At 41.7% G+C, this 27,251-nt stretch overlaps 1 protein-coding gene across 12 annotated transcripts in view; it reads right to left on the reverse strand.

The window, feature by feature from the left end:
• The window catches only part of PHTF2 (putative homeodomain transcription factor 2), a 175,592-nt gene that overhangs the window by 4,620 nt on the left and 143,721 nt on the right, over positions 1-27,251 (reverse strand). For 9 of the 12 annotated variants that reach the window (XM_067042770.1, XM_067042774.1, XM_067042776.1 and 6 more), the window contains 2 exons: positions 19,679-19,741; positions 434-550 (listed from right to left, as the gene is read on the reverse strand). The gene's annotated coding sequence lies outside the window, so the exon portion shown is untranslated. Of the gene's footprint in view, positions 1-245; positions 295-433; positions 551-2,198; positions 2,333-10,687; positions 10,787-19,678; positions 19,742-27,251 lie in introns of all 12 variants that reach the window. The other 3 variants (XM_067042766.1, XM_067042765.1, XM_067042767.1) reach the window with 3 other exon arrangements.

A 27,251-nucleotide genomic window follows, 5' to 3' on the forward strand; every position in this document is an offset into this window, starting at 1 on the left:
TCTCAGGGCTAGGAAAGTCACGCCAACGGCTTGTCACAGACATTGTCTTACAGATTTAGGTGAATTCCTCCTCTTTCATCTTTCACGGTCCCCCAAATACCTTGATATTCCTGCACCTGTTAGGAGGTGTCCCTCCTAATTTATCTGATAAAGCTACTGGGAACCTACATGTTTCCAATCTCTGGAGGGATTCGATAGAGAGGCAAGATAAATGTTTCAATTCTGCTTACAAAGGTATAATTTACCAAATTGCTGTAAGTCATAATTAGCTTGAGGAGAAGGCTTTCCTTATATCTGGAAAACAGATTAAAACCAATTATTTCTCAGAAAGAAACCATAAAAATTATAGCCATAGTCACCAGTTCATTCAGTCCTACTGTTAACAGTTTTATGAAGCCATCAGGTTTCCCATTAGAATTCTTTAATTTCTTACCCAGTTCAGTGTTATGGTCTGAAAGTCAGAAACCTGTATTTGTCAAAAAGTCCTTTCTGGAAATCTTCTTGAAGAGGAAACTTTTTTGTAAAAGCATCAGAGCGAAACCATAACTGTCTATAATGACAAAAGATTTAAGGCACCTTTAAAATCTGATTACAATGCAATTGACAAAGAAACTTGGTTACTGCTGTGACATACAACACTTTAATAACTAGAATTATGACTGATAATTTTACCAGGAGATACCGGATTTTCAAGAATTCCATATAATTTCTAGAACACCTATATTAATAACATTTTCCCATTAATATAACCTAAGAAGACTTATTACTCATTTGACGATACTTCCCATGTAATTTAACATACCAAATGAACCTAATTAGTTTGATATCTCTCTTTGGGGTGTTTCAGGGACTCTTTGAAGCATCCCAAAGTTAGCTAGAGGTTAAAGGAACTTCATTAGGATTTGATTTGGGGAGTTTTGTAAAAAAAAAAAATCAAAAAGCTTTAAAACACTTGGTCAGATAGGATCATAGGTCACTGTGGAACAATATTCACTTAACCAAAGTGGCAGTAAAAGATTTCAAAGGCAAATACAGATCAGATCACTTAAAAGGTAAAGAAACTTAAAATCTGTTATCAAATGCAGCTCAACATTTTAAGAAAACTTTTCTCCTAACAGAGTTCAAGTTTTATACCAGCTTACTTTTAAAATTCATTTACTCCACTAAATTTATTCTGAACTTAGCCCAATCCTGACCATGCACAAAACTCTATTGTAGGCAGTGCTAATTTGAAAGAAATAATTTCTGGAAGTTGACTTGAGTTTTAAAAACTGCAGTTCTCACAGATTTTTCAAAGGATAAGTTTAATGCCTCAAACAGGACTTCTTTGAAACTTGACTTTAAATACAGTGAAATTGCCAGGGCAAAATCTGTTGACTTTTTTCACCCAAGTAAACTGAGAGTTTTCTTGTATACAATGTAGTTGGTATTTGCTTGTCAGCTGACTACATTATTTATGAATTGGCAGTATGTTTCTGTTGCTTGCTACACTGATTGATACTGAGCCTTTTTTTCAAAAAGGATTTAAGGTATCAATTACCAGTAAATTCCATCACATTTTTTCCTTTTAATTCTGAAATTTTTCCATGCAAAATCCCAAGTTTATGCAAAAGCCAACATTTAGTGAAAAGCAGTGTAAAGGTCCAAAATGAATGGCCAAGAAAACCGTTTGCAACATATTACAATACCTACACTAGGGAGAAGAGAGAGTTCTATGAAGTAATAGTAATAGGATGATGACAACCCAAAGAAACAGTTCTCAACCCCAGTCCTGTCAAGACTTCCCACTGACGTCAACAGGAGACCTAAAATTCCCAAGCTATTTTTTACTCCAATATAACTTTTTAAAAATTAAATCTCCTATGTATCACTCTTAGAAAAGGGAAGAAGCTGATACGAAGTGTGAAATCAAGCACAAAAGTTGAGATATTTACAATAAATATATGTCATTCTTTATGAAGTAATCTGAGAATGGCCAAGTGCAAGCTGAAAAAGCAAAAGACACATAAAACAATGTAGTTAACAAAATGAGGTGTAAATACTAATTTTGCACATCTGATTACTATTCTAAAAGAAAATAAAAGTCATCAGGGCATCAAAAAGACCACAAGTCAGAGACCAAAGAGATTAGGGCAGCGGCAGAGCAGCACTAGGGCCAGGCAAGTGAGGAGCCTGGCCTGGAAGGACAAGGGTCTCACCATGAATCACATGTTTCCAAGGTCAGGCCAGAAAATAACAAGTGAAGAGAGCCAGGTGGTGGGGACTGGGCGGAGCAACAAGCACATCCCTCCTCTAAAGCTGTCATTTTGTCACGTCCAAGTCCACTATGGAACTTTCAGTTTCCCAAGTGAGGAAAAAAAAAACAAGAAAAAAAAAAAAGAAATCAGCTTTTTATATGAAATTTTATGTTTTTTTTTGAAGTCTGACCAGTTTAATTCACATTTTTTAAGAAACACTTAACAGGAAGACAAGACACTACCACAACAAGCCATCTGCAGACAGAGTCTGGCCCACAGCCCACCAATTTGCAGCCTCTGTCTTGGAACAACAGCCAGGCTTTCAGCAGAGAATCCCTCACTTTCATCAGGATCTGATTGACCTTCCAAGCAGTGGATCATACACACCCCAGAAACTGTGAAGTGTGTGGCTCCTGAGGTCTGTACGTGCTTAGAAGAGCTTCGAATGTGTACTCCAAGTGTCAGGCACTCGACCAGAAACCTGACTGATGTTCCTGCAGTAGAGGTGGGTTTGCTGTGAAGCTGAAGAAACTGAAGCTTGCATAAGCCCTAAAGCTTACTTGAACTTTTACATTTTCTTTCATATTGAGTCTCCCCCCAAGCTTGGGGATCCCCAAAGATGAATCTGCCCCTGCTCTACTATTTTTTAGGCCAAACTCACAGCGAAATCGAGTGACCTAACTGCTGAAGAATTTGGATTTAATAGAGATTTCTTTTTCAGCTAACCATAGTGCCAGACACAATGCCTATAAAATCACCAGAGTGCTTTCCAAGTCTTAAAATAGTAAGAGCACTATGTCTAATGACAGTGCGTGATTCTGCATCATGTCTAGTTTATTTAGGGCACCAATTAAATGTGTAGAGATGATTATGACTATTGGTGGTAATAGCAGCTGTAGTTTGTAAACATTTGGGTATAAACAATGGAGCAACAACCTAGAATTACACTGACCTCTTCCTGGGCATTTGGCGGCATATCACCCAGGCAGCCCAGTGATCAGGCACTCCAGAAAAGATGAAGTCTGTCCCACCACCCTGGGGAGGGTAACTGGCAACCACAAATGAGAGCCATATCTGTTTTAAAAGGTTCTGAGAGTTTTATGTGATCTTTTCTTCCGATGAAACTGCCTCTTGGAGAGTGATTTCACCTGGAAGAACCTGGGAATCTTGTGAAGCAATACAGTGACCTTTTGTCATTGAGTGGAGGGTAAATTTTCTAAAACCCTAACAAGGTGTATCCGTGTGAAAGGAAATGCAACCTCTGCTATGATTTCTTCCTAGGTCAATTGCCTTCACACTGAGGAACACAGATTCCTGGGGTACAGAATCTTTCTAGGCGACACACAGGCACGGACGGCTTAAATGGAATCTATTTCCAGAACTTCAACTTCCATTTTTATGCATTTCAAGCCTGTGGACTGCCAATTGTCCATTCCCAGTTGACCTACACAAGGACCCCTCGCATTATGGAAGAAAGGCGGACCTATCACCTCACCTAAATTTTACTCTGGTTCATGAACCTGAAGTGTAAAACCTCTTGGGCATTAAACAAAGTGACAATTGGAGAATGCAGCCCTCCTGAGGGACAGTCAGGAGAGCAAACTAGAGGGCATCAGTAAGAATTGATGTAGGCAATGCCTTCCTTCAATCCAAGAGCCCTGGTAGGGTTCCTATCTATCTAAGAATTAGCACCCACGTTTACCTGAATTTTAAAATAAAGTCAGACTTTTTCTGATTGAATGTGTGGTTTGGCTATTTGGCTTGACCACAAGGATGGCTTTGCCAGTTAGATTATCTGGCAGTTATTTTCCATTAAGTTGAATGAGTTTAATCTACAACTATAAGGTTTAAATAAAATATACTTAAAGCATATGTAAAAGAGAAAATACATCCTTTGCAATATTTAAATTTGTGATTAAAATGTGGATGTCAACTTAAAAATGAAATCAGACCTAGAGTTTTATAAAATTATTTTAGGGGCTACGTGAACCAAAAGGAGCACTCACTTAGGCAAACCTACTTAACTCAGTTTAATAAAAGTTTATAAATAGTGTTGAGTACCTACTCTATATAAAACATTACAGGTGAAGAGAACACTGCCCCTATTCTCAAGTTAGATCAAGACAGAAAGCAGCAAGCATGACGTGGTGATGCTGGACTCTGTAGGATGCAGAAATGGTTGGAGGCAGTTAGAAGTCATCCTGGATAAGGGGCATTTCAGTTGAGTTTTGAAGAATGGGTAGAATTGCAAAAGGTAGAGGAGGTGTAAGGGATAGAACAGCATGAGGGAAGTCAGAGTTAAGAAACTTGGAAGTAGGTTAGAGAAACAGTGAATTGTTTATTTTGACTGACACTGTGACAGAGAGAGAGAGAGAGAGAGAGAGAGAGAGAAAGAGAAGGATAAACACAGGTAGGGCCAAGCAGATCACAAATGCTGTTAGGGAGCAGTTGAGAGTCATTAGAGGTTTCTGAGCAAAGAAAAGATGAACTCAGCCCTGGGCTCTGGGAGGAAGCCCTGGCAGTCCTGTCCAGGTACCGTGGAGGTGGGAGACACTCTGGCAGGTACTGACATCCTCCAGGCGAGAGATAAGGAGATAAGGAGACGTGAGCACCTGTCATGGTGCCAAGAACTAGTCAAGGACTCTGACTTGAGCACAGGGTAAATATTTGACACATATACATTTTTAAATTGTTGTTCTTATTAACTGAGGGATATATAAACACCTGCGGTGGTGCTCTGGAATTCTCACTCAACAGATATTTATCAGGTGTCAGCCACGTGCCAGGAAGTGTGCAGAGGGCTGAGACTATAATCTTAAACTAGACAGGCACTACCCACCCCACAGAGACTGCACACCTTCTCCAGTTTGCCAAGGATGGTCCTGGCTGTAAAACTGTGAGTGGGCATCCCAACAAACCCCTCAGTCCCGGGCAAACCGGGATGGTTCAGCCACCCTAGAGGAAGGGGCACATGGGCCAAGCTGGCATATCTGAGGCCCGACAGCAGCCAGTCACCTGACGACAGAGGATTTTGAGAACCTGCCTGCAGGAGACTGGAGAGCTGCGGGGTCAAGATCTCACAGGGCCTAACCAGCCTTGGCCAGGACTTGGGCCTCCATGAACAGTCAGCAGGAGGCCACTGGTGGGTATTCATTGGGCAGGACTACCTGATGTGATGTGGGTTCCCATACAGAACACGGGGCTAGAGGGGAGACCACCTTTATGCTCCCTACTCGCTGCCTCTCTGCCTTCTCCTCCATCCTCTGATGGAGGCTGCAGCCCTCACAGGCTGCCGACACCGAGCTCAGCCTTTCCCAGCTCCTGTCTCAGGCAGCCACCAGCCTTTCCGGGAAGGCTCAGGAGGCCCTGCTGGTGTGTTTCAACTCTTCGAAGAGCTTTCCTGGGCAGGTATCTAATCAGTAAACAGGCTCACAACTCTTATAGATTGTCTGCTCTTTTCTCCATCATCAAGATGTGGATTGAAGATTCATCTTGTGTTTCTACAATTAACCCTCACGGTGCCTGACATATAATAGGCACTCAGTGAAATACTTGCTGAAGGATGGAAAGTTTTTTTAAAAACCGGCCTTATGTCTAAATCCAATACAGTTTCCCTTGAATAAAAATGGCTTTCAATATGGTAAGTGGCCTTGACTAGTCAGAGTAGACAGTTTGCAATTTTTCTCAAGTTTGCTGCTATTTTTACAAAATTCTGAAAGAAGGGCTTGATGTTTTTATTTGAACACCACTTGGAATGAAGGCTAGCTTCTGCAACTCAACCAGGCACTTTATCCAAAATAAACCCAGTAACTATTTCCCCCTTGACTTTCTCCTGTTCTTGCTCAGGCCCAGCTCTGGCCCAAAGCCAGCAGGCCTTGAGAAGACCCAGCTCTGGCTCTTATTTCATGAAGGTAAGGTCAGGACCAGAGAGCAACAGTGACAGGGCAAGCCTTCTTGTTCCAGCCTTCCTTGCTCAGAACCCAGGGAGAGACTTTCCACTACCATCCTTAGCTTAGTTCTAGCACACTGGGTCCAGCTGGTCAGGGTCCCTCAGATGAACTTGGCCTCCCCACTGTAAATGCTTGCTGGAAGCAGGCAAAAGGCCCCCGCGGGTATGGCCTCGGACTGACCCAGACTCCCTGACTCTCTGCTCCAACCGCAACTCTTCCCAATACCACACACACACACAGACACCTGTATCCCATCTGACTCCCTGTCCAGGCTCCTGTCACTTGTGTCAAGCAGCCTTTGAGTGACCACACTTTGGGCTGGACTCCTCCAGCCAATCTCAGCCCTGCAGCATGCACCAGGGCCCTGATACTTACCCGCTGGCCCCTTGCTTAAGGGACTCTACCTGAACTCCCTACATTGACCTCTCAGGATCAAAGACCCTCATGGCCTGCTCTCCACCAAACTTCCTGCCAGATGAAGCAGATCATTCACAACCCATCCCCAAACACATTTTCACTCTCTGTTTTTAATCAAAGTCAACAAATACAAAACCCAGATTTTTTTTTTTTTTTCTTAACCATTGCTATTGTCAAGGAGCTAATGGTGTAAGGCCTTGGTAGGTCTTAAAATATAGTTAGGTATAGATATCTTAAAAAACGAAGGAGTTATCTGGAACAGGCACCCACATTAAAGGGGTGGGGCAGCCAGCAATGGTTTTGTCCTAAATTATTCTGCCAAGACACTTTCAAACAGAAGCAGTGAATCGTCTGAACCACTCCCAGAAGACTGACTGCTGTAACAAATATAATCATATATATAACAAATATAATCATACATAAGCCACCTCCAAAGGCTTATTTCTCACTCGGGTAACAGACCAGGAGTTGCTGGTTGAAGAAGGAGATTTTCCTTATTTAGTGATTCAGAGACATGTTCCTTTCATTCTATGGCTCCACTATCCCCTAGAGCCTTGCCTGCTTCTGAAAGAGGGTCTGAGCACAAACAGCACCGCTATCCCCTGGAAGCTTGTTAGAAATGCAAGATCTCAGACCCTGCCCTGGACCTACTGTACCAGCCCGGTGTTTTAAGAAGAACTCCAGATATGGGTGACACCAACACACACAGAAGTTTGAGAAGTCCTACCCTAGAACCTCAGAGCCCTCTACATCCAGAGAGCCAAAGGGAAAAGAGGGCTTCAGTGAACATTCCATTGAAGTCCCAGCCTACAAATGGCAGGTCACTCCCATTCCCATTCCACTGGTCATGGGCACACTTGACACAAAGGACTCTGGGAAATGCAGTTCCTGACTGGACAGCTGTCTGGCAGCTCCCAATCCACACTATGAAATTGGGAGGATAGATTTTGGTGGACAAACAGACATTTCTGACTCAGTATTTTTTGTATTTTTTTCCATGAAAAGAAAGAATATTTCCTCCTCTCCTAGAAACAGTTTTAGGATAAGGTGACATGGGAATTTATCCAGCTTCTTTTGAGGTTTTTTTGTGGATTTTTTCCAGATTTATTGAGAAATAACCAACAAATAAAACTATATATTTAAAGTATAAAACATGATGATTTGATATACATACACATTGTGAAATGATTCAAGTTAATGAACACATCCATCACCTCACACTGTTAACGTGTGTGTGTGTGTGTGTGTGTGTGTGTGTGTGTGTTGAGAACGCTTAAGACCTCCTTCCAGCAAATTTCAGGTATACAATTCTATATTATTAACTACAGTCACCGTGCAGCTTCCATTGTGAATGTGGTCCAGCCTGGGGCTAAATGGATCAATGTATTAGACAAGAAGATGTTCCCATGAACCATCATATCCATGAGAGGCTGTGACCACGTGTGGTTTCCATCAATGCTGCTTCCCTCCTCACCCTTAACACAGAGGGCATCCCTGAATGACCTTATCTTCGAAACAAATCTGAGGCATCCAACCAGGGATCAGCAAACTTCTGTCAAGTGTCAGATAATAAGTATTTTGAGCTATGCTGGCCATTCTGTGTCTGATGCAATCACTCAGCTGTTGTTCTAGCATGAAAGCAGCATAGACAAAATGTAAATTAATTCACACTATATAAACAATATGGGAGAACTAATTTATTTTACAAACCTTTACTGAGTATTTATTAAGCTACTTAATGCCTCTGGTCCAGTCAAAATGTAAACTCTGTGAGGGCAGGAATCATTTCTATCTTCTTCCTTACTATAACCCTTGAACATATCACCATAACTGGCACATTTAAATGAATGACAGAATAATTAAATGAATGTCACACATTGGGGAAATTTGCAGATTGGAGGAGGTGTAGCAAATGCTCTGAGGTCCATCCTGGTCAAGGGGCCCATACAGGGTGGCCATGTAGCACAGGATAAGCATAAGACAAGAGAAAGTCATCAGCATGGTCATTAATCTTTGGCAACCTGGCCCAGAAGGGCCATCACAGAACACCAAAGCCTCAGGCTTTCACCTTCTTGTCCAATACATCAGACCATTTAGCACCAGAATGAACCACCTTCACAAAGGAAGCTGCATTGGTGACTATAGTAAATAAGACTGTATTATATACTTGAAATTTGCTGGGAGGAGATCTTAAGCATTTTTACCATGCACACCTCCTTAGTGAGCAGGTAGCCAAAGGGCAAAGAAACAATGCTTTGACGGCAAATACCAGGCCCTACCCCAGGCCATGCGCGACATGTGTGTGTGCAAAGGAGAAACAAGTAGGGGTCTATTAACAGAGTAGTTGTCAAGGTGAGAGTCTCAAAATCGAATATGTAGGCCCTGGACAAGAGCAGAAGTCACACTAAAGGGACTGCAAAGAGGAGAAAACTTGGTCAAGGTCAGGAGCAGTAACAAATAATGAGGAAATTAGCATTTAATTACCATAAGCTGTGTGCCTAGCACTTTTACATACACTGTCTAGCTTTATCCTCACAGCAACCTCGTACGTTCATAATATTCTCCCCACTCCTCCAAAATTGCTTCTGTTTGGGTCACACTATCTCATTCCAAGACTTACTGTAAAGCTACACAGAGCACCTCAACTCCACATGATTAACATTTGGGACTGGATAATTTGTTGTGGGAGGTTGTCCTGTGCGTTCTTTATAGGATGTCTAGTAACATCCCTGACCTCCACCCACCAATTATGACAATCAAAATGTCCCCCTACGTTGCCAGATACCCTGGGGTTGGGGGAGGCGGCAGAGGCAGAACTGACCCCAGGCGAGAAGCTCAGAGCTACAGTAATCAAGACTGTGAGGTGCTGGCAAATGGCAGACACAGGTCAATGCAACAGAAAAGGGTCCATAAACACATCCATACACGAGCCTCCATGAAAATTCACAGGACAGAACAGTCTTTTCAACAGATATATAGATGTACCTTGATGCATGCCTCACAGTGTGTATAGAATTTAACTCAAAATGGATCATAGACCAAAATGTGAAACCTAAAAATTTGATAATTGGACTCAAGTAAAAATCGAAAATGTCTGCTATTCAAAAGACACTGTTAATAAAAATGGGAAAAAAGAGAGTCACAGACTGGTAGAAAATATCTGCAAAACAAAAATTTGATAAAGGAGTTGTATCCTAAATATATATTTTTTTAATTCGGAAAATTCAGTAATAAAAGAATCAATTTATAAAAGGCATGAAATATTTATAAAGACATTTCATCAAAGAAGATATACAGAAGGCGAATAATTACATTAAAAAAGATGCCCAACATTATTAGTCACTAGGGAAATTCTAATTACAACCACAAGAAGATATCACTACACTCCTACTAAAATGACTAAAATTTTAAGAGTGACATGCGTTGATAGTGGGAATGCAAAACGATGCAACCACTTTGGAAAACGGTTTGGCAATTTCTTCTACCGGTAAAATACGCTTGCCATATGACCCTGCAATCCTGCTCTGAGGTACCTAGCCAAGCGAAATGCAAACCTATGTTCACACAAAAACCTGTACGTGAATTTTTATAGTGACCCTATTTCTCATTCATCTAAAACTGGAAACATGCACACACTGAACCACTACTCAGCAATAAAGAAAACCAGGGAATTCCCTGGGCCGTCTGTCCAGTGGTTAGGACTCTGCGCTTCCACTGCAGGGGGCACGGGTTTGATCCCTGGTCAGGAAACTAAGATCTCACATGCTGTGCAGTGGCCAAAAAAATGCCAAACTACCGTCACACATGGTAACACAGATGAATGTCAAATATGCTATGCCAGGTGGAGGGATCCAGGGTCAAAAGGCTACACAATGTAGAGTTTCATTTGTATGATGCTCTATAGACATAACTCTGAAGACAGAAAACTAAAAGGCCAGAAAAGAGGACAGTGGTGGCCCGAGGCTGTGGATAGGGAAGGTGCCGACCACAAAGGGGCCCAAGTGAACTCTTTGAGTGGTAAAACTGGTCTGTATCTTGACTGGGGTGACAGTCACACGACTCCATGTGTTTGTCAAAACTCACAGAACTACGTGGTCAGCTGTCCTTTTCCTCAGGTTCCACATCCGTGAATTCAACCAACCTCGGATTCGGTGGGGGTCGGCGGGGGTAGGGGCGTGGGGACTGAGAAAGTTCCAGAAAACAAAACTTGAATTTGCAGCGTTCCAGCAACTACTTACATAGCACTTACATTACATTTACAACTATTTACATAGCATTTCTTTGTATTAGGTACTATAAGATAGCTAGAGATGGTTTGAAGTATATGAGAGGATTTGCATAGGTTATATATTAAGGGACTGGAGCATCCATGAATTTTGTTCTCTGCAGGGGTGGCGTCCCTGCAGATCCTAAAAAGGATGAATTTTACTGAATGTGAATTGTACTTCAAAAAACTATATATGAATAGGATTTCTGTTTAGACTTCTAGAAAGAAAATTAATCACTTATGAGCCTGAATAAAATTCTACGACTGTAATTAAATAATACAAGTCAGACTGTCACTCTCCGGCTTATGCTCAGCATCCATCGCCCTCCCTCCACACACCCACCTGACTTCACCTCCTTCCGCTCCTCCTTCCTTTCACTCCAGCTACACTGGCTCCCTGTTCTTCCTGAAACACTTTCTCTTTCCTTTGCTCATAATGCTCTTCCTCTTGATATCTGCATGGCTTCTTCCCTCAATTCCCTCAAGGCCTTTGCTCAAAGGTCACTTTATCAGAGAGCTCTTTCCTGATCTCTCCCTCTCTCTCTCTCAATATTCCTTCTCCACCTTACTCTGCTTTATTTGTCTCCATAGCACTTCTCATGCATTTATTTATTTTTTTTATACGCACTAGAATGTAAGCTTCATCTTTATCTGCTTTCATCACTTTGGTCTCCTAGAACAGCTCCTGAAACACAGTAAGTGCTCCATAAACATTTGTTTCTTTGTTTTTGTTTCTTGAAGGAAGCTTTTTTTTGAGGTATAACTGACATATAGTATTATGTTAGTTTCAGGTGTCATAAATACTTGCTAAATGAATGACTGAATAAATGACTGGATGTACTGATGGATGCAGGGATGGAAAGACAAGGGGAGGGAGGGAGGGAGGGGTAGATTAGATGGGGGAGTTGACTGGATATCCTCTCAGAGAATTTGAATACAAATCATGAAATGAGAATGAGCAGCAATGGTAACAGTAAACACTGAGACAAGAGCAGCTGTTTCCCAAAAGGATTAAACATTAAACCAGGAGTCAAAGACACTTGCTTATTTGAAACACTGTTGAGTCTGTCAGCATAGCCGCTAAACATATGTATGATTAATAAATGTATCACAGTCTTCTAACTAGCAACACCCTTCTCTCTGAGGTCTAGCTCCCTGTCTTCCTTACTTCCCTGAGTATCCCTACAATAAACCTCCTTTGACAAAGGTAGCCCACACATGTCACTCACTCTTCCTTGGAACCTCAAAGACCCTAACCACCACTCGTCCCCATATGTTTTCTGGTGGACTCAGGCATGGATGGTTTCCCCTGCTCAGGAAAACAGTGGCCTCTGCATGTCTCCATCGGCAGCAGTCAGGAGAGACTTGACCACGCAAGAGTAAAGCCACTCTACTGCCAGCTCAATGCAGTGTGACAACAGAACTCTGTGTGTCCCCAGGAGACCGCTAACACCTCCATTCTTGCAGCATCAGGACAACTTGCCCCAACTCATCCTGTCCCTTAACCTTGCTTTGGCTGGGCATCCTTTAACCCTCAAACTCTTACCCACTCCTTTCTGACACTCCTTTTTCTGACCCCCTTCCCTGAAACCCTTCCACAGAGCTCTCTGAAAATCATCAGCAAAATCTCCACAACCTTAATTTCTTCTCTGAACTTTCCCGCATCTTTGTGCTCTCACTGGAACCTAGCTTCCCCGTGGGACACTGCTTTCCCTGCAGGCTCTCAAGTGGTGGCTGTTCTCTCTCCTACTTCTCTTGTTCCATGAGGGTAAGTGTCTTTCTTGCATATCATATCACTTTCAGCACCTCTACATGCTCCTCCATAAAATGTTTAGCCTTAAATCTCATGTCAACTGACTCGATCATTCTTTTCTAATATATGCATTCATTGCTATAAATTTCCCTCTAAGCCCTGCTTTTACTGCATCCCATAATTTTTCATGTTGTAATTTCATTTTCATTTACTTTAAAATATTTTAAAATTTTCTCTTGTGGCTTCATTTTTCACCCATGTTATTTAGAAGTGCGTTGTTTAATCTCCAAAGATTTTGAGATTTTCCAGCTATCTGTCTGTTACTGATTTCTAGTTTAATTCCATGTGGCCTGAGAACATACTTTGTAAGATTTCTACTCTTTTGAATTTGTTAAGGTATGTTTTATGTCCCAGGATGTGTTCTATTGTCCATGTGAACATCAAAAGAATGAGTATTCTGCTGTTGCGAGATGGAGAATTGTATAAATGTCAATTAGATCCAGTTGATTGACGGTGCTGTTCAATCCAACTGTATCCTTACTGACTTTCTGTTTGCTGGATCTGACCTAGTTTAAATTCCATGGTCAGTCACCATACCCCCTCCCTAGCACCTCGCCCCTCTCTTCTTCTGTGTATTCACTTACCTAAACCACAACCCTGGTTCAATCCAGCTCTCTGCATATATCTTGCCTAGCTCCACATATACTGATTGTGGTCAGTGAAAAACACCCAACCATGCTGATTGGTCTCTCCTTAAATTCATAACCACTAAGGTCAGGTGGGCCTTGTATGCTGTCAAGCAAACAGACTGACATTCCCTGGTCCATTTCCGGGAGGGAGCCATTCCCATCCCATTCTCATGGATGACTATTTCCTCAAATAGTCATCCTTCTTGTTCCCCCTCAAATCGCTAACACCGCCTTCCTAATCCTCACTCTCAGCAGATGTCCTTGCTTCCTAGTTCAGTGAGAAAGTAGAAATTCCCATCACCATATCTACACTTGTATACGTGCCCATATACTCTGCCTCCAAGTCTTTTACCATGAATTTCTTGTCTTTGCTACTAGCAAATGTCAACCTGCTCACTTCTGCACTAGATTCCTCTTGCTTATTCATAGACAATTCTCCAGCAATTCTCTTTTCTCCTGCAAGCATCCTTTTGTCCCTCTCTGATCTTTCTCATCAGCACACAGGCTATTTTGTCTCTAAATGGCAGGCATATTCCTTGGGGATTTGCATTTGCTTTTTCCTCTTGGGAAGATGCTCTTCCCCAAGATAGCCACATGACTCTCTTCCTCTTCTCCTCCCCAGGTCCTTACCCAAATGATACTTCTCAGGATGCCTTTTCTGGCCACCCTGTCTAAAACTGCAACCCCACTGTGTCTGGATGTACCCTAAGGTGACCCTTAAGGATCCACACCTCGAATCCCCCTCCCCTTGGGTGAGGGCAGAACCTGTAATTTGCTTCTAACTAATAAAATAGAGCAAAGGTAATAGGATGTCACTTCCTTGATTAGGTTACAGTATACAGCAAGACAATGGGCTGTCATCCCATAATTACATTACATGATATAACACTCCAACTTAGCAGACTAGAGCAACAGCTTTTCCTTACTGACATGAAGTCAGCTGCTACATTGTGAGAGGGCCAATGGAACTGGGAGGCCTCTAGGATCTCAGAGTGGCCTCCAGTGGAGAGCCATCAAAAAGCCAGGGCAGAGAATTCCCTGCTGGTCTGGTGGTTAGGACTCAGCACTTTCACTGCAGGGGGCATGGGTTCTATCCCTGGTTGGGGAACTAAGATCCCACATGCTGCGAGGCATGGCCAAAAGGAAAAAAAAGACCAGGACTCCAGTTATACAACTATAAGGAATTAAATTCTTCCAACAACCTGGAGGAGCTTGCAAGGAGATTATTCTCCAGTTAATTCTCCAAATGAGAATTCAGCACAGCTGGCATTATGACTGCAGTCTTGTGAGATGCTGGGCAGAGGACCATTTACGCCATATCCAGACTCCTGGAACCACAGAAACTGTAAGATAATAAATGTATGTGTTTTTTTTTTTTAAAAAACCATCTTTATTGGAGTATAATTGCTTTACAATGGTGTGTTAGTTTCTGCCATATAACAAAGTGAATCAGCTATACATATACATATATCCCCATATCCCCTCCCTCTTGCATCTCCCTCCAACCCTCCCTATCCCACCTCTCAAGGTGAACACAAAGCACCCAGCTGATCTTCCTGTGCTATGCAGCCACTTCCCACTAGCTACCTATTTTACATCTGGTAGTGTATATATGTCCATGCCACTCTCTCACTTCATTCCAGGTTACCCTTCCCCCTCCCCATGTCCTCAAGTCCATTCTCTACAACTGTGTCTTTATTCCTGTCCTGCCCCTAGGTTCCTCAGAACCGTTTTTTTTTTTTTTTAGATTTCATATATATGTGTTAGCATACAGTATTTGTTCTTCTCTTTCTGACTTACTTCACTCTGTATGACAGAATCTAGGTCCATCCACCTCACTACAAATAACTCAATTTCATTTCTTTTTATGGCTTAGTAATATTCCACTGTATATATGTGCCACATCTTCTTTATCCATTCATCTGTTGATGGACACCCAGGTTGCCTCCATGTCCCAGTTACTGTAAACAGAGCTGCAATGAATACTGTGGTACATGACTCTTTCTGAATTATGGCTGTCTCAGGGTACACATCCAGCAGTGGGACCACTGGGCCTCATGGCAGTTCCATTTTTAGTTTTTTGAGGAACCTCCATACTGTTCTCCATAGTGGCTGTATCAATTTTCATTGCCACCAACAGTGCAAGAGGGTTCCCTTTTCTCCACACCCTCTCCAGCATTTATTGTTTGTAGATTTTTTGATGATGGTGTGAGGTGATACCTCACTGTAGTTTTTTTTTTTTTTTTTTTTTTGGCGGTATGCGGGCCTCTCACTGTTGTGACCTCTCCCGCTGCGGAGCACAGGCTCCGGATGCGCAGGCTCAGTGGCCATGGCTCATGGGCCCAGCCGCTCCGTGGCATGTGGGATCTTCCCAGACCAGGGCACGAACCCGTGTGTCCCCTGCATCGGCAGGCAGACTCTCAACCACTGCGCCACCAGGGAAGCCCCTCACTGTAGTTTTGATTTGCACTTCTCTAATGATTAGTGAAGTTGAGCATTCTTTCATGTGTTTGTTGGCTACCTGTATATCTTCTTTGGAGAAATGTCTATTGAGGTCTTCTGCCCATTTTTGGACTGGGTTGTTTGTTTTTTTGATATTGAGCTGCTTGTAAATTTTGGAGATTAATCCTTTGTCAGTTGCTTCATTTGCAAATATTTTCTCCCATTCCGAGGGTTGTCTTTTCGTCTTGCTTATGGTTTCCTTTGCTGTGCAGAAGCTTTTAAGTTTCATTAGGTCCAATTTGCTTGTTTTTGTTTTAATTTCCATTTCTCTAGGAGGTGGGTCAAAAAGGATCTTGCTGTGATTTATGTCATAGAGTGTTCTGCCTATGTTTTCCTCTAAGAGTTTGATACTGTCTGGCCTTACATTTAGGTGTTTAATCCATTTTGAGTTTATTTTTGTGTATGGTGTTAGGGAATGTTCGAATTTCATTCTTTTACATGTAGCTGTCCAGTTTTCCCAGCACCACTTATTGAAGAGGCTGTCTTTTCTCCATTGTATACTCTTGCCTCCTTTATCAAAGATAAGGTGACCATATGTGCATGGGTTTATATCTGGGCTTTCTATCCTGTTCCATTGATCTGTATTTCTGTTTTTGTGCCAGTACCATACTGTCTTGAATGTGTGTTGTTTTAACGTGCTAAGTTTGTAGTAACTTGCTATACAGAAAAATAGAAAACAAGTACAGCCCCCAAATGCTCCTTGTTACCTTGTTCTGTTAATTTTTTTTGGCCTTAGCACTTACAACCACTGAACATTTTCTGTTTTACTGATTTACCTTTGCTTATAGTCTGTGCTGCCTCCACTCTTGAATACAAGTTTCACTAAGACAGGGATTTTTGTCTGTTTTTCTCCCACCATTATTTTCTCAGTGCCTTGAACAGTCTCAGTAAATGTTTGTTGAGTGAATGAATACTGAACAAATGCTAACTCTTGCTACCCGAGCAGAGGAATTCATTAAGCTCACCTATATCTCAGAGAGGTAAGACATGAGAGGCAAGGTTTGTATTGTTTTAAACTTGTTATTATAGAAATGTTCTAGCACTGCTTCAAGAGCCACTGTGATGTGTCCAGGCAACAGCTTCTTACTAGTCTGGCTTATTCCAGCGGTAAATTATACATTCCGAGAGCAGCATTCTTCAAGACCTTTTGACTTGGCTCACATTTAAAAATACATTTCACATTATGTCTCAGTACACCCATATACCTACATAAATAATTGAAACAAAAGTTTCACAAAATAGTACTTATCGTTATCACATGCTCTGATGGTTTCCCATTCCATTTCACCCTGTTGTATTTCATTTTTTTAGAAACTGGAGAAGGCCCATTGGTAGGTCCTAGACAAACCCTCCAGGCAATTCTCCAGGAAGACCAATCTTCTCATCTGTCAAGCAACTCCCAGGTTTAGACTGCTACTGGTTCTTCCTGGAGAGTACGTGAGGGCATCATCTGTGATGACTGGGAAGCAGAAGTATTTGTCTTAGCAGATAGGAGAGGTGAGGGACGGGGTCGGCAGTGAGTATGCCTGGACTGGAAGCCACCACCCTCTGGCTGCAGCTGAGCCACAGGAAGAGCCCAGGGCTGACGCTCATCTTCATTAGTTTAATGAGTGTTCATATATTTCAAAGACTCCAAAATATCCAAATACTGTTACAACTAATCTTCAGTCATGGTCATGTCTCAGATGTCTAATGGTCCCTGAGACACTGGCATTTGTTGCTTGAATTTCTTGACTGAAAAGTGTTTTTGAAAACCACTGAAACATTAGCCACCTTTCATGGTTCCAAATGGCATAACTTGTGAAGCTAATGAAAAATTATGGCAAAGCACTTTCCATATAGCATGAACTAAACAGTGAGCCCAGAAAGTCCAATGTTGATAAAGTGCTATTAAGTTATGGCATGAAATGCCACCTGTAAATTACACCTGGGTAAATCTGGGTGTAATGTGCCTCTTTTCAAGTAGTTTTCTATTTATTTGAATGTGAAATGAATCCCAAGGATGGCAGATGATAAAGATGCTGCCTCTTCAAAACTAATTTGATTTTAAATGTATGTGTCCTTTTTTAAAAGCATGTGGTTCAAGAGAAATACTTTTTTTTTTTTTTTTTTTTAATTGCTTAAGTGTTAGCTCAACAGTGCAACCAGAAGGGGGAAAATGTCCCTGACACCTACCCCCACCACTCTGCCTGAGGGATAAGGTGCCAGGGTAAGGAAGGGGAGGCGCTGGAAGACAAAGAAGTCAGAAATCAGGAGTAAATGAAGCTTATCTAGAGTGTTTCTTCTGGGCTCTCCTCTCCTTTTCAGCCCCCATTTCCCTCACCTTCCCTATGGGCTGTGCCCCTGTATACTGTGATTCCTTTCCTCTGATCAGATGGCTCATTTCTCTTCCCTTTACACTAAAACATGTTTACACTAAAACATTCCTGACCCGTGTATCACTCCTGTAGGATAATATCTGATTTTAATGGATTTCTCTGCTAAGGTAATACTTTTTGTCACCATGAGGAAGCAACAGCCAAATCCACAATGTGGGAAGTTCTGCAGGACAAAAGACCCAGTTTTTCTACCACATGAATAGCAGGGAGGGGGAAGTGGAGATAAGGTGTGTTGGGGAGAGGGAGGAAGAGCTGTTATAACAGACAAGAAACACATGAATCACATTCAATCTTGTCTCAAAGTAGACAAGAGTTTAATGAATTCCCAATTGCCCATCACCCAGCTCCAATATTTACCAATATTTTGCTCTTTTTGCTTCAATTAGTCACTTCAACAGATGTTTATTTATTCCTTTGTTCTCTGGAGAATTTTAAAACAAGTCCCAGAGTTCATATTATTTCACCCACAAATACTTCAATATGTGTCTCTTACAGAAATACACTTTGGGGCTTCCCTGGTGGCTCAGTGGTTAAGAATCTGCCTGCCACTGCAGGGGACACGGGTTTGAGCCCTGGTCTGGGAAGATCCCACATGCCGCGGAGCAACTAAGCCGTGTGCCACAACTACTGAGCCTGCGCTCTAGAGCCCGTGAGCCACAACTACTGAGCCCGTTTGCCACAACTACTAAAGCCCACGAGCCTAGAGCCCATGCTCCGCAACAAGAGAAGCCACTGCAATGAGAAGCCAGTGCACTGCAACGATGAGTAGCCCCCACTCGCCACAACTAGAGAAAGCCCGTGCACAGCAACGAAGACCCAACACAGCCAAAAATAAATAAATAAAATAAATTTATTAAAAAAAAAAAAAAGTAATACACTTTGGCAAGAATTTTTCAGCCTTCAGAGAGGGGCTCTCACGGAAGCATCCCTGTGACTCTAAATGAGGGTTTGCTTTAAGGACATTATTGATATTTATAAAAATACACCGTTCCTCTACGTACACCCTCAGGATAAAATTCCTTCTGGACCTGGTTTAGGAAAAACGCCACAACTTCTGACCCAAACACTGAAGATTCGGTACGCGATCCAATTTTCCTTTATATAAGATGTGCTAGGAAGCTTAGAGACAAATCTGTGGCCTACCATAGCCTACGTCTGCCCTCTGTAATATGAAATTGTCTATTAGCATCATTTCCAGCTCTAGTGGGGCCCTCTCCTTGCTGTTCCTTTTTCTTTCTCATCTACTTCAAATCTTACCTTATTGGGCTTCCCTGGTGGCGCAGTGGTTGAGAATCCTCCTGCCGATGCAGGAGACACGGGTTCGTGCCCTGGTCCGGGAAGATCCCACATGCCGCGGAGCAACTAAGCCCGTGAGCCATGGCCGCTAGGCCTGCGCGTCCGGAGCCTGTGCCCCGCAACGGGAGAGGCCACAACAGTGAGAGGCCCGCATACAGCAAAAAAAAAAAAAAAAAAAAAAAATCTTACCTTATTGTATCTGTACATCCCTATGAGCAGAGGTGTGCTGGTGAATGTTCCACAGCTGGTTCTCTGAAAAGAATATACATGTATGTGAAAAATTTGCTGCTATAAATGATGTATAATGCACAGTAAACAAAAGGAAAATACACAATACTTCTTACTGTAAATTCCTTGCAGCCAGTTGATTCTCATAGAATGCTTTTGTTGATTTTTGTCAAACCCTTTATCCACAGCTAACCTATGGTTGCAACCAATAATCAAGGATAGTTTAGACATGAACGTTGCTTGATATTTCCATTTACTTTAACAAGGAAGTCAAAAGTGAAACAACAAAGATCTATGTCATGTGTCAGAAATCTACCCATTCTTCATGATGTAAGCAACTTTCTTGCTAAATTCATTAATTGCTTCCAAATACTGGAAGAATATTTCCTCAACTTTTTGTGCTATTCATAATGTAACTACTATGGACATGACACACTTTTTGTGTTTACTCTGCACTGTTATCATTCTCTCCATCACAATATGAAGTCTAGACAATCAATAAAGCAATATATAAAGAGTTGATTTGTAGTGTGTGCCCATTTCCCTGGTGTAAATACTCCCACTATGGCCAATTTCAAGGTACATGAGGTTGCTCGAAGTGGATTTAGGAGGAGATGTGCAGTGGGACACCTTTCTGTAGCATTTTCACCACACAGATACTATGGACAGAAATAACCTCAACAGTGTAAGTAATAGTGAAACATAATTAGAAAGAGATGAATTTGAGTATTTATTTTTAATATATTTATTTAATTGTAAGTTTATATAATTTAATTTTTAATGATGGCTGTGTTTAACAAACGACTTGCAAGATTCCTAAAAGTTTAACAATAAATTTCTCATAAGCCAGTACATGATGACTCTAGCATACCACTGTCTGTAAGCCACCTAAGATAATTTTGGAATTAGGTCGGGTATGAAAAATCATACACTTGTGGGGACTGTTCTTCTGGTAGGATTATGGATTGCAATTATGAAAATCCCTCCCTGAGAATACTAGATCCCGGATTAATTATAACAAACATACTCTTTAAAGTATTGTTGAAATATTTACAATAGCTAAGACATGGAAACAACTTAAGTGTCCATCAGTGGATGAATGGATAAAGAATATGTGGTATATATATCTGATGGAATATTATTCAGCCATTAAAAAGAAGGAAATTGTCTCAATTTGTGACAATATGGATGGACCTTGAAGGCATTATGCTAAGTGAAATAAGTCATACAGAAAAAGACAACTACTCTACGATCTCACTTATATGTGGAATCTAAAAAAAGAACTAAACACACAGAAACAGAGACCAGATTGGTAGTTGCCAAAGGCAGGGGCTGAGGGTGGAAGAAATGCGTGAAGGTGGTCAAAAGGTACAAACTCCGAGTTATAAGATAAGTAAGTTGTGGGGATTTAATGTAAAACACAATGACTACAGTTAACAATGCTGTATTGTATATTTGAAAGATATACAATACAGTATTGGTATATTGCTAAGAGAGTAAATCTTAGAAGTTCTCATCTAAGGAAAAAAAAATCTCTGTACCTATATAAGGTGATGGATGTTAACTTAGTGTGGCAAACATTTTGCAATATGTACATATATCAAATCATGTTATACACCTTAAACTTATACAATGTTATATGTCAATTATATTGCAATAACACTGGGAAACAATAAAATAAAGTATTGCTAAGCTCAAATGAAAATATGGTAAATCACTCAGGTTCAAGGGGCAAAATAGGAAAACAAAACCAAAAATAACCCAAAAAACAAGACTAAACAAACAAGCTTGGTTTGCCCTGAAGGTCAATGCTTCTGTCACACAGAGAACCAGAGAAAACAACTTGGACTATGCAAAGCAGGAGGTGCACCTCAGACTCTCACACTGAGCCAGGACCCTCAAGAGGGGTACACCCTTTGTGAGAACTCAGGGCAGAAAAATAATTCACCTCCCAGCAGAGGAAGCCTATCTCCATCATAACCCCGGGTGGAAAAAAAATGAATTATAATTTTTTTTTCTCAGAATTTGCATCCTTAGGCTTTATTTCACCCTTGTGTGGAGGTTACATTTACACTACTCATGCTATCAAACTCTACTATAAAAATTAAAACAAGAGGATGAGCTGCAGACAGCCACCACGGGCACTCTGCTCTCTGCTCTTAGCCCTGGAGCTGGTGAGGCCCAGTCCCCTCCAGACGGGAACCTGCACCCAGATCCCAGGGCCAGGCCGCGGTCACCTCCTGAGGCTGCCAGGACCCCTGCCTCACTGCAGCTACCGTGCCTCCCTGGCCTCCCTTTGCCCTGCAGCAAGACCAAGATCCAGAGACAGGCCGAGTGGAGGCGGCTCTGGGACCTGGTCCATCCAGGTCTTCAGGGGCCTGCAGGGGCGGGGCACTATCCGTGAAGGCTTCCTGGAGGAACAGAGAGCGAAGGATGGAAATAGCACTTCCTCTAGGCGGAGTTTAATATCTTCATTTGACATGCCTTTCTCCTTCATAATGATTTATTTTCTTATTAATCACATGGACACCCTTTCCTCCACCTCATGTCATTTGACTATAACTCTCCTCTCCTCTAGAACAACCTGTGGCTCCTCATGGCCAGTATGACTACGTCCAAAGCCCTCAGTTCTCGCACAGGTACGCTGCCTTTCTGGCTTCTTTCACACCCCGTCCATCTGCTGTAAGCTCCGTGTACAGATGGTTTCATCACTACAGCCTGAGCCCAGCAAATAGCGTGAAGAATTGCTCAAAGCCAGCAGCAGGATCACGTGGTGCCACTATCTGCCTAGTTGCAGACCTACTCCCTGAACTCTTTTGCAGCTCACAGCATCTCCATCCCCCCAGGAAAAAAAAACCGATACAACATTTAAGAGCTTCCGATTTAATTTTTGATTTTTCCGCTCTACAATTCCTCCCTGAGCATCAGTAGCCTGTAAGGGCACTACTGCTCACATGGTTAAATGCACACTGCATGAACTCTTATAGTGCAGGAGGGACCCACCCAAGTGTGCCCAGTGTTCTTGCCAGACTGGTTTCCTCTCTTTCCTTATTCCCTCTCCCTCCCTGTTACGGTCTGTAAAAGTAAAATGAATGAATGAATAAATAAGTAAATAAATAAATATTTTAAAAATATAAATATAAATTAAAACAAAGTGGTGAAAGTGGTGTCAGGTTGGTAACACCACCTAACGCCCAAGCAGAAGCAAGCACAAATTCTCTGGAGAAACAAAGTAAGTTCAATCAAATGTTATTCCTCAGTAAAAAATTACCAAATATAGAAGGAAATAAAGCAACATGGGTGGGAGTCAGGAAAAACAAAACACAATAGATTTACATCTCCCAGAACCTCAGATGTTAGAACTACTGGGAACAAAATTACTATGTATAAAATGTTTAAAGAAGATGGATTCAGAAAAGGATCAAGAAACACAGAACCAGAAAGATTTGAAAATGATTCATGTGAAAATTTTAGAAAGGAAAAATATTAAAACTAAAAATGACAAGTAGATTAAACAGATTAGATATACTGTTTAAAAAGAAAGAAAGAAAGAAAAGGCAGCAAACTGGAAGATAGATCCAAAGAAATTACCCAAAATTAAGCAAATAGAGGCATGGAAATAGAAAATATGAAAGTAAGGAGAGATAGTAGAATGAGGTGTAACAGATGTCTGATTCAAAAGGAAAATAATAGAGAAAAAGTAAAAAAATATCAGCAGAGAGGTTTTTTTAAATCCATGAGATATTACTACACAGACAAGAAGCACATAGATAAATGAAAAGAAAAAATCCCCACTTAGACCTGTTGCAGTAAAACCACAAAACAAGAAAGATAAAGATGATCCCAAAAGCACCCAGAGAAGAAAGACATCTTGGTTACAAGTAATGACAAATAGACCAATAGCTAACTTGCCTACAGTTACACAGGAACCCATGAAAGGGTGGGAAAATCTCTGTTGAGAAAAAATAACTGTCAACAAAGAATTATGTAGCCTTTCAAGAAGACATGTGAAACAATCAAACTGAGGGAGTTTACCACCAACAGGACATGCACTCAAAGGGAGGAAGAAGAAAAGACAGGGCTGAGAAAAGACTGTGAATAAAGAAATTAGTAAACACGGAAGTAAATATAAATGCTAACTATATAAAATAATAACAATTTCTGATTTTTAGGGTTTAAAAAAGACATTAAAACACTCAACAATAGCTTGGAAGTAAGGAGAGGGGTTCTGAGTTAAAAGTGGTGGAATGTCCTTATTTTTACAGAAAAAGAATTAAGATATTGATTAAATTTGTACTGGTAAGTACGCATATAAAAGTTTCAAGGACAAACACTAAAAAAAGTAGAAATAGAGGGTCTAACTTCCCGATCAGTAAAAAGAGGGAAATGGAATAAGAAAACAAATAAGCGAACAAGCAAGGAAAGGCAATCCATTCAAAAGACAGTAAGAAAGATGAGAAAAAGGAGCTGTGTATTTAAATGGTGAAATGAAGGATGGTCACCAGGAGGTACAGACTGATTTGGGAGCACTCCTTCCCTTGACGAACATGCACCCAACCCTTCGCCCTCTTAAGCCAAGTTGTCTCCAAGTTTGGTAGCTGCCTGGGTGGGCAGTTGGGAGCAAAGGGTGGGCAAGCAGGTCCCCAAGCTCCAGACACCCTTTATCAGAGGAGAGGGAGGCTTTGCCCTTTGGGTTCCAAACCCATAGCCTTTCAGGATCTCCTGAGCAACCCTGGCTCAGTCTGATTCTCCCTCTCCCAGCTACCTCCCCGAAGTCTGTTTAGTTGCAGTGCAGAAACTTGAAGTGTCCATTTTACAGCTAAGGTCTCCTGCAGCACAACGATGAAGTGGATGGGGCTGGACAGAGTAGTGTGGCCTAATGCTAATCCTTGCTCCACCCCTCGTGACGGTATAAACTCAGGACACCCGAGTCCTGCGTTTACTTTCGTCTGCTCAGATGAGGAGGCTGAACCAAATAACTGACCAGGTCCTTTATAGCTCTAATATCCCTTGATTACGCTCTTCATTAAAGATGATCAGGTATATTCACTTGTAAGCTTTATTTTCTGATAATATTAAACTCTGCTCTTTGTGCACAGCTCTTATAACTTGCTGCTTATATAACATGTTCATTTGCTCACAAAACACGATAGCAATATTCCCTCTAATAACCTTGTATTCAGTTACTGTCTTTCTTAATATCACTTTTCTAGGACCTCAAGTAAGAAGACGTTTAAAAAATAAAAGAAGTAAAAACCTCTCAGTGACTCCGCCTCACTTTTCTCATCTATTCAGGTGCATCAGGTCTGCTGAGTTGGCTCAGATCTGAAGTCCTCCACTCTGGGGACCTAATGGACCTTTATCTGCCTGGATTTAGAAGCCAAGTTTTCCTGACAGCGCATGGTTCCAAATGTCCCTTAAGTAGCTAAATTAAATGGTCATTGTCCGCCATGATCCTCCTTGATTTAAGGGATGCTTTTGAAGTGATTAATCATAGGGTACTGCTTTACTAACTGATCTCACTAAACTTTCAAGGTTGTGGACTCCAGTCTCTGATGTGTGTGCTCCTTTCCACATCCTTGCCTCAGACAGGTTTAGTGCCCAGCATTCTCGTGCACAGGGCACCCCAAAGCCTAATGCTCCCAGTTATTCTCCTCCCTTCCTACCTCTTGAACTCAAATTCATCCACCAGTTTCCCTAGAATAGCAGTTGAGAAATGGAGCAGCCTCCTCCCTGACTGAGCACTCAAACCCCACCCAGCCCTCTTTCTTGTGTGTGGGCATTGTGCTCAGGTGGACAGCCAGATGCAGGAGTCCAAGACCAGGATGCCAACCTCTCACCCCCACCACTACCAGTTTCTGCTCTAACTGTGTGAGAGCATTCACTCTTCGTTAAGGTGTTGTGGGTATTCACAGAATTCCCATCTCAGTCTGACCGCTGGCACCATGTGTAATCTCAGTCAAACCAGGCAAGCTCTAGGCATCCCAGGACCATCAGGATAACCCTTGCCACTTGGCATTGCTGTGCCAAGCTCATTTAATTCTTGTAATACTGTCAAGAGGGTTGATATTCAGCTGGCTGGCACCAGTAAGTCCTAATGAGTGATTCACAATCCACATCCATTATCACTGATATCATTATCACTGTGCCTATGCCACACCAGTTGTGAAATGTACTAAATACACCCTGTGGGTAGATGGCACTCACAGTTTATAGATGAGGAGACTGAGGCTCTGAGTTGCTTGGGAAGAGGAGTAGGGCACAAGGCATCCATTTTGCTGGTGCTGACCATAGCAGAGGTGGGATGGTCCTGGAGCTAGAGGTGTGCAGCAGCTTTCTGGTCATGGTTAAGACAGCAGCTCTTCGGCAGCCCAGTTCTATAATGTGGTCTGGACGGTTGTTCCTGGAAGCCTGAGCTACAGTCCATTTCTTCAAACCCTCCTAATTCTATAAAATACCCCCCTTAATAAATGCCTTTGTGCAATACCTAAATGTCAGAAATAAAACTACTAAATTCTTAAAAGAGAACACAGGCATAACTCTTTGTGACCTTGACGGTTTCTTCGTACCCAAATAATACCAAAAGCACAAGCAACAAAAGGAACAAACAGATAAATTGGACACCACTGGATTATTAACAGGTAGGGCTTTGGTAACCCTGATAAGAGCAGTTTTGGAGGAAAGGAAGAGGAGAAAGGTAACAAGACTTGTACACAGAAGTAGCAATGGGCATAGAGAGACTGTAAGAGATACAGCAGGGAATGAATCAGCAAGACTTGGCAAGAGAAAAGATCTTTCCTTGTAGTACAAGAAAGAATGAAAAGTCAAATATGGCAATAGTTAGCTAATTAACAAAAATGCTTTGTCTTTTGAATTGGCTTGCCAAGTGTGCAACCTCTTTAGTGCCATCGAAAGAAAAGTGGCTCAGTAATAAAAAATAAGAAATAAGAGAAAGTACACAAAAAAATTTTACAGTGTTTCTTCCTGATTGAGGGATAATAGATGATTTTAATTTTCTTTATATTTTTAAATCAGAAAAAAAATTTTAAGAAAATAAATTCAGAGTTTTTTTTCAAATGTCATAATATACAACAGGAATAGAAAAAGGTTAGCTTTCCTCTCTTATCATCTTCCCTCACTTGCCACCCTGCCTAGGTCCTTCCTTTGCTGAAAATTCGCAGGTAGGCCAAACCTCCAGAGGTTAAGCAGTTTCTACAGAGTTGGTTCTGTTTAAATCAGGAAAGAAAACTCCCAGACACAAAGTAAGAAGGTGTCATTCCACACTTTTCCGAGGGAGGTAGGACTGTGTAAGGGTCACGAGCAAACCCAGAGATCCTGACCAGGCGCCGCCCCTTACCTGTGAGTGGCCTACAGCAGATACGTAATCCTCCTAACTGCGCTTCCTTGGGAGAAACGGGCTAATTCTATAAGGGTCTTTTGAGATAAAATGAGCTAATGCCCATAGATGGGTTATGGAGTTTGACAGCTTTCAAAGGGCAGCAAAAACCTCTGAATGTTAGAGTTCTATGCCCAG

The sequence above is a fragment of the Kogia breviceps genome, chromosome 9 (genome assembly GCF_026419965.1).
Source record: "Kogia breviceps isolate mKogBre1 chromosome 9, mKogBre1 haplotype 1, whole genome shotgun sequence".
Taxonomy (NCBI): domain Eukaryota; kingdom Metazoa; phylum Chordata; class Mammalia; order Artiodactyla; family Physeteridae; genus Kogia; species Kogia breviceps.